A 14,963-nucleotide genomic window follows, 5' to 3' on the forward strand; every position below is an offset into this window, starting at 1 on the left:
GCTTTACAATTGGGGACAAACACAGTAAACTAATAAACAAACTGGGTGAAACGGACAAAGAGGTGAGAATGCCCTGCTCGCAAGCTTACAATCTATGGGATGCTCTCTTTTTTACAGTATCGCTTCTAGAACTTTCTCATTTCAACATTTTGGTTTATTTTTAATACATAGAACTTTTGTAGCCTTAAGGTAAAAACCTAGAATGGCAATATGTAATATAAGGTTAGGTGACTTTGTGAACAACGTAGCCTGGACTCTTATGTTCCCTTCCATGATCCCTACAAGCAGTGTCGGACTGGCCCGCCGGGGGACCGGTCTATCCCCCGGTAGGCCCCAACCCTGATCGCTCCCCCTTCGTTGGTGGGGGAGCGAGTAACTGAAGACAAAAAAAACAAAAAAAAACTTGCGTGTCTGCGGCGCTGGCTCCGTGCGCACTGAATGCCGGGCGTGACGTCATCACGCCCGACATTCAGTGAGGAGCGCCGCAGACAGAAGACAGAAGACAGAAGAGAATAAAGAATCAGATAGAAAAGGTAAGTGAGGGAATGGAAGAAAGAAGAGAGCATGAAGGCAGAGCGTGAAGGCAGAGCGTGAAGGCAGAGCGTGAAGGGAGAGCGTGAAGGGAGAGCATGAAGGGGGAGCATGATGGCAGAGCATGAAGGGGGAGCATGATGGCAGAGCATGAAGGGGGAGCATGAAGGCAGAGCATGAAGGGGGAGCATGAAGGCAGAGTGGAGGGGGAGCATGATGGCAGAGTATGAAGGCAGAATGAAGGGGGAGCATGAAGGCAGAGCATGAAGACAGAGTGGAGGGGTAGCATGAAGGGGGAGCATGAAGGCAGAGTATGATGGCAGAGTGGAGGGGGAGCATGAAGGCAGAGCATGAAGGCAGAGTGGAGGGGGAGCATGATGGCAGAGCATGAAGGGGGAGCATGATGGGAGAGCATGATGGCAGAGTGAAGGGGGAGCATGATGGCAGAGTGGAGGGGGAGCATGATGGCAGAGCATGAAGGGGGAGCATGATGGGAGAGCATGAAGGCAGAGTGAAGGGGGAGCATGATGGCAGAGTGGAGGGGGAGCGTGAAGGGGGAGCATGAAGGGGGAGCATGATGGCAGAGTGAAGGGGGAGCATGATGGCAGAGTGGAGGGGGAGCATGATGGCAGAGTGGAGGGGGAGCATGATGGCAGAGTGGAGGGGGAGCATGATGGCAGAGTGGAGGGGGAGCATGAAGGCAGAGTGGAGGGGGAGCATGAAGGCAGAGTGGAGGGGGAGCATGAAGGCAGAGTGGAGGGGGAGCATGAAGGCAGAGTGAAGGGGGAGCATGATGGCAGAGTTAAGGGGGGCCAGGAGAAGGGGGAAACAAAAGCAGCATGACACAGGGTGATGAAGGGGGGGCAAAAACAGCATGGAGGGCGCAGTCTGATCATAAGGAGGCCCAGCATGGTGATTAAGGGGCACAGTAATGTGTGTGTGATGGCACAGCGGGCTTGTGGCAATGTAAAGTGTGTGTGGTAGGTGGTAGCTAAATAATGGGTGCTATTTTCTTTGTAGGGTGAAGGTGGGGCAATTTAATTTAAGATGGGGTGGTTTGGGGGCTTTTAATTAAATGTGAATATGAATTATTTAATGGCAGTGACGGTTGCGGGAAATAGGTATATTTATTATACGTATTATACATAAATGCGATTTATTGCAGGGGCTGTCTGGGGGGAGGGAAATAGGTTTATTAAATGGGAATACTATAACTTTAATGTTGGGGCTGGAGGAAGGCCTAAGTATTAATTGTTGGTCCTATTGATTTAATGCCAGGGCTGGTTGGAATCTTCTAAATGTACCCATTATTTTTTCCAAATAGGGCCCTCAACATTCCAAGATCCAGACAAGCAGCAACTAAAGAAACCAGCAGCTGCAGGTGGTAAAAGTGACAACAACAGGTAGGACAGTCTGTCAAAAATTCTGAGTCTAGTGCAGGCTTGGCTAACCTGTGGCACTCCAGGTGTTGTGAAACTACAAGTCTCAGCACACCCTTCCAGCAATAAGCTGCTATATATTGGCAAAGCATGCTGGGGCTTGTAGTTTCACAACACCTGGAGTGCCACAGGTTAGCCAAGCCTGGTCTAGTGGGACAATCCCGATTTATGGTGACTGTTCTGTCCAATCTAAGGGGCAGGTCAGACTGTGTACTCTTTATACACACACTGCATTCTTTATATACTACACTATGGTGCTAGCTGTCCTTCGTGGGCTGACCACTCCCCCTCTAGCGTCTAGTCTCGCCTCTATGATGACTGGCCACACCCCCTCTGGTGGGCCCCTAGCATTGCAGTTCCCCGGTGGGCCCTTCATGCCCCAGTCCGACACTGCCTACAAGATAATTAAACAGGCACCTCTGTACCATATTGCTGTAATCTGAAAAACAGCTACAAATGTAAAGCTGCAGAGAAGGTGATAAATTAATCTTTTGTTTTTCAAAGAGTAAACATTTATATTGGTTTATCTACCCCTCTGAATATTTGTATATGATTTTATCCTTTACTTGTGTAGTGAAATTTGAAAGGCTGAAATATCATTTGAATCTGCCTGAGGTACACTGTTAAAACACCTCTTCTTACTGACGAAAACAACTCTGCTTGCTTCAAAAATTATTGGTAGATCTAAACAAGTACCATATTTCTTGTGGCCACTTTCCCATGGTTCCATACAAAATATGCAATCAAATGATCAAAAATAGTAGTTAAAATAAAGTAGTTTCTTCTGTATGAAAGATTAATGTAAAATGCTCACATTTTATTATTATTATTATTATTATTATTATTATTATTATTATTATTAAATAGTAGTATGTAACTATACTATAGACTTCACTAGAACTAGACTTTAACATTTCCAAAACAATATATTTGCCTGTGACTAAATGATGTGTGTGTCAAAAAAAGGACTACAATTGTTCATAGACAGCAATCACAAGGTTGCATGTGGAAATTCTGCCAGTCAAAATTTTAACAACAGTCCCCCTTTTTGTCATTCGGACAAGTTCAAAAACTAATTTTGCATTTTTACGCTTTTCTCTTCATGTTTACTATATATACTATACATATGTTTGTGGGTTTGAAATTCCACATACTTGCATATTATAAACTCTCTAAGTTCCTATCTAAGTATATATTTACTTAGCAAATGTGCACTATTGGCACTTCATAGGCAGTTATCTATTTGAAAGCCTGGAGGGATGCAAATGAGATACTTATTGTACATCTTTTACACTCCACCCATTAGTTGCAACACCTTTGTCCTACATTTTTCCACCTCTCGGGGCATGCATAGATACATAGACTACTGTTTACAATTTTTCTACATTACAGTCAGACACTTGTATAAGAGATTGTACCTCTGTATATACTGTATTTATAGTTTTGGGATTTTGTACTGTTCCAAAAAAATAATCAATATCAGTGTTCTAATTTTACTAGGCGCCATAATGTAAACCGTAGTATTGCAGATAAGACGAGTTATCCTCACCAGGTTTATCTTATCTATAGTCCCTAGATTAATCTGATTCAATATAGATATTCAGGACATAATTATATGTATGGTCCTGAAGGGTGCACCAAAACACAAATATGCATACACTATATGGACAAAAGTATTTGGCCACACTTGTTAATTATTGAATTGAGGTGTTTCGATGAGACCCTTTGCAAGGTGTATAAAATCAAGCACTTAACCATGCAGTCTCCATTTGAAAATATTTGTGAAACAAAATGGGTCGTTCTGAAGAGCTCAGTGACTTCAAGCGTGGTACTGTGATAGGATGCCAACTTTGCAATAAGACGGTTTGTGATATTCATCCCTGCTGGATATTCCACAATCAACTGTAAGTGTTATTATTAGAAAGTGGAAGTGTTTAGGAACAACAGCAACTCAGCCACGAAGCGTAAGCCCACATAAAATCACAGAGCGGGGTCAACGACTGCTAAGGCGCATGGTGCGTAAAAGTCGCCAACGCTTTGATGATTCCATAGCTGAAGAGTTCCGAACTTCGACTGGTATTAATGTAAGCACAAAAACTGTGCAGCAGGAGCTTAGTGGAATGGGTTTCCATGGCTGAGCAGCTGCATGCAAGCCCCACATCACCAAGTCCAATGCCAAGCGTTGGATGGAGTAGTGTAAAGCACACTGACACTGGATTGTGGAAACGTGTTCTGTGGCATGACGAATCACGCTTCTCTGTTTAGTAGTCAGATAGGAAAGTCTGAGTTTGGCGGATGCCGGGAGAACTGTGAAGTTTGGTGGAGGAGGGATAAGGGTATGGGGCTGTTTTTCAAGGTTTGGCCTAGGCCCCTTATCTCCAATGAATGGCAGTCTTAATGCTTCAGTATACCAAGTCATTTTGGACAATGCTATGCTTCCAACTTTGTGGCAACAGTTTGGGGAAGGCCCTTTTCTATTCCACAATGACTGTGGCCCAGTGCACAAAGCAAGGACTACAAAGACATGGTTTGATGAGTTTGATGTGGAAGAACTTGACCACACAGAGCCCTGACCTCAACTCCATCGAACACCTTTCAGATGAACTGGAACTGAGATTGTGAGCCAGGCCTTCTCGATCAACATCAGTAACTGACCTCATAAATGCTCTACAGAATGAATGAGCAAAAATTCCCACAGAAGCAAACTAATATCTTGTGGAAAGCCTTCCAAGAAGAGTGGAAGCTGTTATCGCTGCAAAAGGGGGACCAACTCCATATTAGAATATATGTATTTGAATACAATGTCATTACAGTCCTTGTTGGTGTAATGGTCAAGTGTCTGAAAACTTTTCTCCATATAGTGTATTTGTGCAGAAAGAAGAAACAGAAAGAAGAGTAGATTACAGTATTCCGGGATAATCTATAATAGAACTTTAAAACATAGTATTTTATTGGGTATACATTAAAACCAAAAGGGTAGCCTAACTCCAGGAACGCTGTGCTACCTCTATAATAATAGATTTTATACACTTATATTTGTGTGTTACTAGTTCTCCGCTTACTAAGTAGTATAACTGTGTAACAATAATAAAGCCACTCTACTAGGGCCTAGCAAAGGAACTTTTATTGATCCTAAACAAATAGTTTAGTCTATGTTAATATAGTCTGTAGTAAAATATTAGTTCTCTGCTTATTAAATAAAATAACTGTGAAACCACTACAATTATGTCTAACAAGAAAACTGAGTTAAGTAATCGGATGAATAGAAATATAATATCTTATATTAATCATAAACAGATACTTTAGTCTGGATGGATAAGCACCTCCTACAGTTTATAAATCTGATGTCTGATTGCTATTGAATGTATAGGAGTATCTTGTCTTATATTAATCCTTAATAGGTAATATAATCTGTAAAGTTGAACGCCTTCTAGTTTATTAATAAATATAGGAAAAAATATGTCCTTGAAAATTCTATACCTTCATTATATGCATAAGATATCGTCATAAGGAGCCCCTGTAGAGTGATATAACTGCTAGGCTTAGTAGATAGCAGCAGGCTATATCCCCTTGATCGTGGGTATATGTGTAAGGTCCTTGCTTATAATCAATCTGGGGATGATCAGGGGATAAGCCTGTATTAACGGAGATGGTGGAGGTAGCAATGTGAAGACACCGACGTGCTTTTCGTTCTAATGCATTCCTTGTTTTTAATAGAAATGTTGCTGCTTTCTTGGAATCAGACTACCTACCGGTATATGGTTTTATTGTATACCCAATAAAATACTATTTTTTAAAGTTCTATTATAGATCATCCCGGAGTGCCCTAATTTACACTTCTTTCTGTCTCTTCTTTCTGTACATTATGCAAACTGAATATTTGTACTAAGCAGATAAGGTAAATTATGTACACCTTGTGTCTGTGACTAGCTGAGGCATGGATACATAGAACGTTGGCAATGGCTAGAGTTGATACATTGAATTTTGCTGAATGTAAGTACATATATTCAGAGTTGGCAGATGTCATTATTACCATAAGACAAAGGGGGTAATTTAGGAACTAGACAAAATGTGGCACCACAGTGAACGTCTGCTCAAAAGCCTTTCTTTGTCCACTCAGCTCATATATAGGTACAGGTCCATACTCTGCTTTTGGGGGTTTCCCACTTAAAATTTTTCTACACAACATTTTATGGTATTGTGGGTTCACACAGAACTGTGCTTACAGATAACATCACTTTAAAGTATTGCCTACAATCCTTTCAATAATTTAAACTTTATATGAAAACATTAATTAAAAAGGTATTTTTTTTTATCCTAAATTATTGCTCGGTTGAGCCTCACTTATTTCTTAACTAACTCATGAGGATGAGGGGACATCATCGTTGTCTTTATAACGTGTTATTGTCCTTCATCCAAAGAACACCCACATGAATGTTCCCTCTCCACCCTTTGTACCTTGTTTAAATTAGGGATGTGCACCGGCGACTTTTGAGGTCTCGTGTTTTGTGTTTTGGATCCGGATTTTCGTTATTTTTGGGGTTCGGATTTGTCTCGCAAAACACTTGACGAAAGGTCTCGGTTCGGATTTAAGGTTTTGGATTCGGATTTTTTTTGAAAAAAACATAAAAAGTTTAAAAATCAAGTTTTTGGGCTTATTTTCACTCCTAGGCTATTATTAACCTCAATAACATTCAATAACAAGCATTTCCACTAATTTACAGTGTATTCTGAACACCTCACAATATAGTTATTAGTCCAAAACGTTGCAACAAGGTTTCTTTCTGGACTGCGTAGAGGAGTGGGTCACCACAATATATATTAAAAACCCTGAACTTTTATGATTCGCACCAATAAATGTACCTGGACTGCGTAGAGGAGTGGGTCACCACAATATATATTAAAAACCCTGAACTTTTATGAATCGCACCAATAAATGTACCTGGACTGCGTAGAGGAGTGGGTCACCACAATATATTAAAAACCCTGAACTTTTATGAATCGCACCAATAAATGTACCTGGACTGCGTAGAGGAGTGGGTCACCACAATATATATAATAAGAAAACCATCAACTTGTTTGATTCGCACCAATAAATGTACCTGGACTGCGTAGAGGAGTGGGTCACCACAATATATTAAAAACCCTGAACTTTTATGAATCGCACCAATAAATGTACCTGGACTGCGTAGAGGAGTGGGTCACCACAATATATATTAAAAACCCTGAACTTTTATGAATCGCACCAATAAATGTACCTGGACTGCGTAGAGGAGTGGGTCACCACAATATATATTAAAAACCCTGAACTTTTATGAATCGCACCAATAAATGTACCTGGACTGCGTAGAGGAGTGGGTCACCACAATATATATTAAAAACCCTGAACTTTTATGAATCGCACCAATAAATGTACCTGGACTGCGTAGAGGAGTGGGTCACCACAATATATATTAAAAACCCTGAACTTTTATGAATCGCACCAATAAATGTACCTGGACTGCGTAGAGGAGTGGGTCACCACAATATATATAATAAGAAAACCATCAACTTGTTTGATTCGCACCAATAAATGTACCTGGACTGCGTAGAGGAGTGGGTCACCACAATATATTAAAAACCCTGAACTTTTATGAATCGCACCAATAAATGTACCTGGACTGCCTAGAGGAGTGGGTCACCACAATATATATAATAAGAAAACCATCAACTTGTTTGATTCGCACCAATAAATGTACCTGGACTGCGTAGAGGAGTGGGTCACCACAATATATTAAAAACCCTGAACTTTTATGAATCGCACCAATAAATGTACCTGGACTGCCTAGAGGAGTGGGTCACCACAATATATATAATAAGAAAACCATCAACTTGTTTGATTCGCACCAATAAATGTACCTGGACTGCGTAGAGGAGTGGGTCACCACAATATATTAAAAACCCTGAACTTTTATGAATCGCACCAATAAATGTACCTGGACTGCCTAGAGGAGTGGGCACTGGGCACCACAATAAAATATATAAAAAACCTTCAACAGGTCTGCATTACACTACACATACGGCTGCTCCTCTATCCTCTCCATCATATACATGTTGGAGTTTTAGCGTGTGACAACCTCTTGTTTTTGATAATGTCAGTGCATTTTGAATATTTTTCAATTTGCCCCACACCACTGAATGTACTTTATCTATGATACGCATCTATCTATCTTGACTGCGTAGTGTGGTGGCCCCGGTACACAATTTGGTACCGAGGCCACAATATAATTAAAAAACCCTCCACGTGTCAGAATTCCACCAAACAAGTATCTGGACTGCGTAGTGGGGTGGCCCCGGTACCCAATTTGATACCGGGGCCACAATAAAATAAATACACCCTCCACATGTCAGAATTCCACCAAACAAGTATCTGGACTGCGTAGTGGGGTGGCCCCGGTACCCAATTTGATACCGGGGCCACAATACCTCCTCCAAACATGGTACAGACAATTCGTCATTGAGATCCCATCAAGTATGTTAAAGACAGACAGGGTCCAAGTGTTATTGGTTGACTTTGTAAACCAAAAAACTGTCCCTGTTGCACATAGTCGTGCAATGAAGACTGACTTTTTCATTTAAAGGCACCATCTTTCAAGTGTAGTGTTTGTAAGTCTAAGTCATATTATACTTTTGGTAAAATTGGTTTATTTTGTTCCTCTTTATGGTAACTACTAATAGAATTAAAGTATTAAATAGAAGCGGCAGTTCCTCTTTATGGTAATTAGTAATAGAATTAAAGTATTAAATAGAATTAAAGTATGAAATAGAGTGGTATAGAGTTGTAGTGTGGTATAGATAGAGTGGTCCCCACAATATAATAATAAAACCCTCAACTGGTCTGAATTCCACCAAACAAGTATCTGGACTGCGTAGTGTGGTGGCCCCGGTACACAATTTGGTACCGAGGCCACAATATAATTAAAAAATTGGGCATCAACTGTCACCGTTGTTTAATATCTGATACACCTAAATATGGACTGCACAGTGGAGTGGCCCCGGTAGTAAATTTGGTGCCGGGGCCACAATACCTCCTCCAACTTCCAAGTGTAGTGTTTATAAAGACAGACAGCGTCGAAGTGTTATTAGTTGGCTTTCTTAACCCTAAAATTGTCCCTGTTGCAAATATTCGTGCAATGGACAGTTACTTTTTTATTGAAAGACTCAAGCTTTCAAGTGTAGTGTTTATAAAATATAAACAACAATACAGTAGTTTTAGAGCACGTCAAAAACTCTTGTTTTAAATTATGACACGGCATTTTACTTTTGGTTTAATTTCTTGAATTTTTTAAAATTTGGTTTTACTTTTTGAACATGGCAAACGACTGTTGATTGGTCATATAATGCCAAAAAAAAAGTTCCAAGATGGAATTGTCCTTGGGCCCTCACACCCACCCTTATGTTGTTGAAATAGGACATGCACACTTTAACAAACCAATCATTTCAGCGACAGGGCCTACCAAACAACTTTGGCTGAAATGATTGGTTTGTTTGGGCCCCCACACCAAAAAAGCTATTCATCTCTCCCTGTACAGACTAAACAGGCTCTACTGAGGCAAGATGTCGTCCTCATCCTCAACCTCTGATTCCTCTCCCCCTACAGTGTGTACTTCCTCCTCATCACACATTATCAATTCGTCCCCGCTGGACTCCACAACCACAGGTCCCTCTGTAGTATCTGGAGGGCAGTGCTGTACTTCATTGAGGAATTGATTATTCATTTTTATAAACATCATTTTTTCAACGTTGTGAGGAAGCAACCTCCTTCGCCGCTCACTGACCAGGTTCCCCGCTGCACTAAAAACTCTTTCCGAGTACACACTGGAGGGGGGACAACTCAGGTAAAATAGAGCCAGTTTGTACAGGGGCTTCCAAACTGCCTTTTTTTCCTGCCAGTAACAATATGGACTGTCTGACATGTCTACTTGGATGGTGTCAGCAAAGTAATCATCCACAATTTTTTCTATTGTGACAGCATCCAATGCAGCGAGAGTAGACATGTCTGCAATGGTTGGCAGGTCCTTCAGTCCGGACCAGATGTTATCAGCATCCCCGCCAGTGCCTCTTTTGGGAAAACTGAGCTTTTTCCTCGCAGCCATAGATGTGGAAGAAAATGAGGGTGGAGCTGTTGGCATGTCACGGTCCTCTTCAGAGGACAATCTCCTGACCAGCAGGTCTTTGCACCGCTGTAGACTTGTGTCCGCCGGAAACAGAGACACAACATACGCTTTAAACCGAGGATCGAGCACGGTGGCCAGAATGTATTCCTCTGACTTTAAAAGAGTGACCACCCTCGGATCCTGGCAAAGCGTACGAAGGGCTACATCCACAAGAGCTACATGCTTGGTGTAATCGCAATGGCTTACCAGCTCCTCCCTCACTTTCTCCAGCTGCTTCTGCAACAGCCTGATCAGGGGAATGACCTGACTCAAGCTGGCAGTGTCGGAACTGACTTCTCGTGTGGCAAGTTCAAATGGCTGCAGAACCTTGCACAACACGGAAATCAGTCTCCACTGCGCTTGACTGAGGCGCATCCCCACTCCTTTGCCTATGTCGTAGGTGGCTGTGTAGGCCTGAATGGCCTTTTGCTGCTCCTCCATCCTCTGCAGCATATAGAGGGTGGAGTTCCAGCGCGTCACAACCTCTTGTTTGAGGTGATGGCAGGGCAGGTTCATGCTTTTTTGATGTGCCTCTAGTCTGCGGTAGGCACTGGCTGAATGCCGAAAGTGTCCAGCAATTTTGTGCGCCACCGCAAGCATCTCCTGCACACCCCTGTCACTCTTGAGGTAATGCTGCACCACCAAATTAATGGTGTGGGCAAAACATGGGACGTGCTGGAAATTGCCCATATTTAATGCCCGCACAATGTTACTGGCATTGTCTGACACCACAAATCCCCATGAGAGTCTAAGTGGGGTAAGCCACTGGGAGATAATTTCCCTCATTTTCTCTAATATGTTGTCAGCGTTGTGCCTCTTATTAAAGCCTGTAATACACAATGTTGCCTGCCTTTGCATGAGCAGCCATTTTGTAGATGCTGCTACTGATGCAGCTGTTGCTGTTGCTGCGGAAGGGGATGCATCTACCCAGTGGGCTGTCACAGTCATATAGTCCTTCGTTTGCCCAGAACCACTTGTCCACATGTCCGTGGTTAAGTGGACAGTGGGTACAACCGCATTTTTAAGAGCACTGAGGACACTTGATCGTACTTCTCTGTACATTTTTGGTATCGCCTGCCTAGTGAAGTGGAATCTCGAGGGGATTTGGTACCGGGGACACAATACCTCCATCAACCCTCTAAATCCCACTCCACTGATGGCGGACACCGGGCGCACGTCTAACACCAACATTGCAGTTACAGCCGCAGTTATACGCTTTGCAATAGGGTGACTACTATCGTATTTTGTGGTCATGGCAAACGACTGTTGGACGGTCAATTGTTTTGTGAAAGACTTAGCGGTCTTACGACTTCCCCTCTGGGAAGATGACCGACTAACAGCAGCAACAGCAGCAGTGTCAGTAGTAGGCGTACCGCTGCAGGATTCCTCGGATGAATCCCGTATTGAGGAGGACTCAGTCTGGCTGCTGACTTGGGCTGCAGGACTGAATCTGATGGAGATTGTGGAGGAAGTTGACGAGGAGGGTGTTGCTGGTGTGTATCCAACTGGACCACGGGATTTAGGTGTCCCTGTACCGATGAGGGTCCTAGCCCCAGTTCCTGAACTAACCACTGAACTATGAAGGTTATTCAGGTGACGTATAAGGGAGGATGTTCCTAGGTGGGCAAGATCCTTATCCCTGCTTATTTGAGCTTTACATAAGCTACATATGGCCATACATTGGTTGTCTGGATTTGGATAAAAATAACTCCAGACCGAAGAGGTGCATTTTTTGGTCTTCTGACCAGGCATGACGATGGGCTTTTTCATCCCATGGACATCAGCTGTTTCCCCCCCTGGTGCCTCATTTACAATAACCACATCACCATCCTCATCATCAAGTTCCTCCACAGCGCCAGCTACATCATCAATAGCCTCCTCCCGAGCCACCTCTTCCCGTACAGTGATGGGAAGGTCAGACTTGACAACCACCAACATCCTTGGACTCGCCTTGTGGATTTGTGATAATTTCTCTTTAGAAGGCAGAGTTGTTTGCTGTTTTGTTGCTGACAGCATAACTCTCTTCAATTTTTTGTAGGGGGGGGGAGGAGGAGGAGGGCTAAGATCCGTGGGTGAAGCTGAACCACTAGTCATGAACACGGGCCAGGGCCTAAGCCGTTCCTTGCCACTCCGTGTCGTAAATGGCATATTGGCAACTTTACGTTTCTCCTCAGATGATTTTAAGTTTCTCTTTTTGCTACTTTTTCTTAACTTGGGCTTTTTGGATTTTACATGCCCGGTACTACGAGATTGGGCATCGGGCTTGGAAGACGACGTTGATGGCATTTCATCGTCTATGTCATGACTAGTGGCAGCAGCTTCAGCATTAGGAGGAAGTGGGTTTTGATCTTTCCCTACTTTATCCTCCAAATTTTTGGTCTCCATTATATGTAGCACAAGATACTGCAGAATGTGTGAACTTGGTAATATTGCAGTACCAATGGACTTATACTGCTGGATTGGTTTTGCAAATTTGGTTATAATTATTATATATTTATTTTTTTTTAAATTTTTTATTTTTTTTTACTTTTTTTTTATTTTTAAAAAACTTGGGAATAGTGGGGAAATAACTATGCCCTTAGAAGCACACAGCACAGGACACAGCACCACTGGACTGAACAGGACACGGCACAGGACCCAGCAGCACTACGGAACTCAGGAGGACAGAGCACAGGACACAGCACCACTGGACTGATACTGCAGAATGTGTGAACTTTGTAATATTGCAGTACCAATGGACTTATACTGCTGGATTGGTTTTGCAAATTTGGTTATAATTATTATATTTATTTATTTTTTTTTTACTTTTTTATTTTTTTTTACTTTTTTTATTTTTTAAAAACTTGGGAATAATGGGGAAATAACTATGCCCTTAGAAGCACAGATCACAGGACACAGCACCACTGGACTGAACAGGACACGGCACAGGACCCAGCAGCACTACGGACCTCAGCAGGACAGAGCACAGGACACAGCACCACTGGACTGATACTGCAGAATGTGTGAACTTTGTAATATTGCAGTACCAATGGACTTATACTGCTGGATTGGTTTTGCAAATTTGGTTATAATTATTATATATATTTTTTTTTTTTTAAATTTTTTATTTTTTTTTACTTTTTTTTTATTTTTTAAAAACTTGGGAATAATGGGGAAATAACTATGCCCTTAGAAGCACAGAGCACAGGACACAGCACCACTGGACTGAACAGGACACGGCACAGGACCCAGCAGCACTACGGAACTCAGCAGGACAGAGCACAGGACACAGCACCACTGGACTGATACTGCAGAATGTGTAAACTTTGTAATATTGCAGTACCACTGGACTTTTACTGCTGAATGTGTGAACTTGGTAATATTGCAGTACCAATGGGCTTATACTGCAGGATTGGTTGTGCAAATTTTGTGGTAATTAAAAAAAATTAAAGTAGTTTTTGGTATTTTTTAAAAAAACTTTTTTTTATTTTTTTAAACACAGGGGAATATTGGGGAAATAACTATGCCCTTAGAAGCACAGAGCACAGGACACAGCACCACTGGACTGAACAGGACACAGCACAGGACCCAGCAGCACCACTGACCTCAGAAGGACAGAGCACAGCACACAGCACCACTGGACTGATACTGCAGAACACAGCACAGCACAGCACAGCACAGCACAGCACAGCACAGCACAGAACTAAACAGCACAGCACGAGATCTACCAGGACAGAGGACCACCTAACACACCCTCCCTCTACCCTGATCAATGCCCGAGTGAAGATGGCGGCGACTAGCGGGGAATTTATAGGATCCGAGTATCGCGAGATCCGACAACGGGATTATGAGTCAGAGCCTCAGTTTCACATTTGAATTTGGCGCCAATACCCGGATCTGTCTCGGATCCGACTCGGATCCGCAACGTTCGGGTGGGCTCGGATTTCATAAATCCGAGTGCGCTCATCCCTAGTTTAAATACAGTGTCTTGCAAAATAGTTACCTGTAAGTTAATCACTATCACGTGTAGAGAAAACACTAAATCCAGTAGTAACAAGAGGACATTTTAATAAGAATTAAGTTGAGTTAATAGCACTCTTCCAATGGTCTGCTTACAAAAAAATAGCTGCATTTGTTAATCTGATTTTAGCTCTACTCTATACAGAGGGCAACAGTCATGTATTATTTATATTTCCTTACAGATGGCCACCAGAATTTCCATAGGACCATATCAATCGTTTTCCTGATGATAGGATACTCGGTTAATCATGAGTTCAGCCCCATAAGAGTACCTCCAGCTGACAGCCAGAAGGAATGAACCTTTAGGACACCGTTGTGAGTGCTGCCATTTCGACTTGGATCCTATCCAGAAACTCTGAAGAGGAGGTATAGTGACTTTTCCCTTGATGATGGATTGTTCGGGAGAGAATGCGTCAGCCTTGATTTTGCTGGATCCAGGTCAGTGTGTTATGATGAAGTCAAACCTAGTTAGAAATTGTGGCCACCATGTCTGCCAAGAGTTCAACCTCTTTGCCCTATGAACATACTACAGTTTTTAGTGGTCAGTGAGGATAGAGAGAGTGAATCTGGCCCACTTCAGAAGTTGCCTCCACAGTAAGGGCCATGATGATGGGCAGCAACTCCTGGTTTCCTACATCATAGTTGATATCGGTGGAGGTGAACCTCTTTGAAAAGAAGGCGTAGGGGTGAAGGACGTCCTTGACTTCTGTCAGAGAGAGGGCTCTACTCTTGGATGTTTCATCTTTTAATGTGTATAGGCCTGACTGGGGTCGGGATATCAAAATATGTGTGCAGAGGT

This window comes from Mixophyes fleayi, chromosome 5 (genome assembly GCF_038048845.1).
Source record: "Mixophyes fleayi isolate aMixFle1 chromosome 5, aMixFle1.hap1, whole genome shotgun sequence".
NCBI lineage: Eukaryota > Metazoa > Chordata > Amphibia > Anura > Limnodynastidae > Mixophyes > Mixophyes fleayi.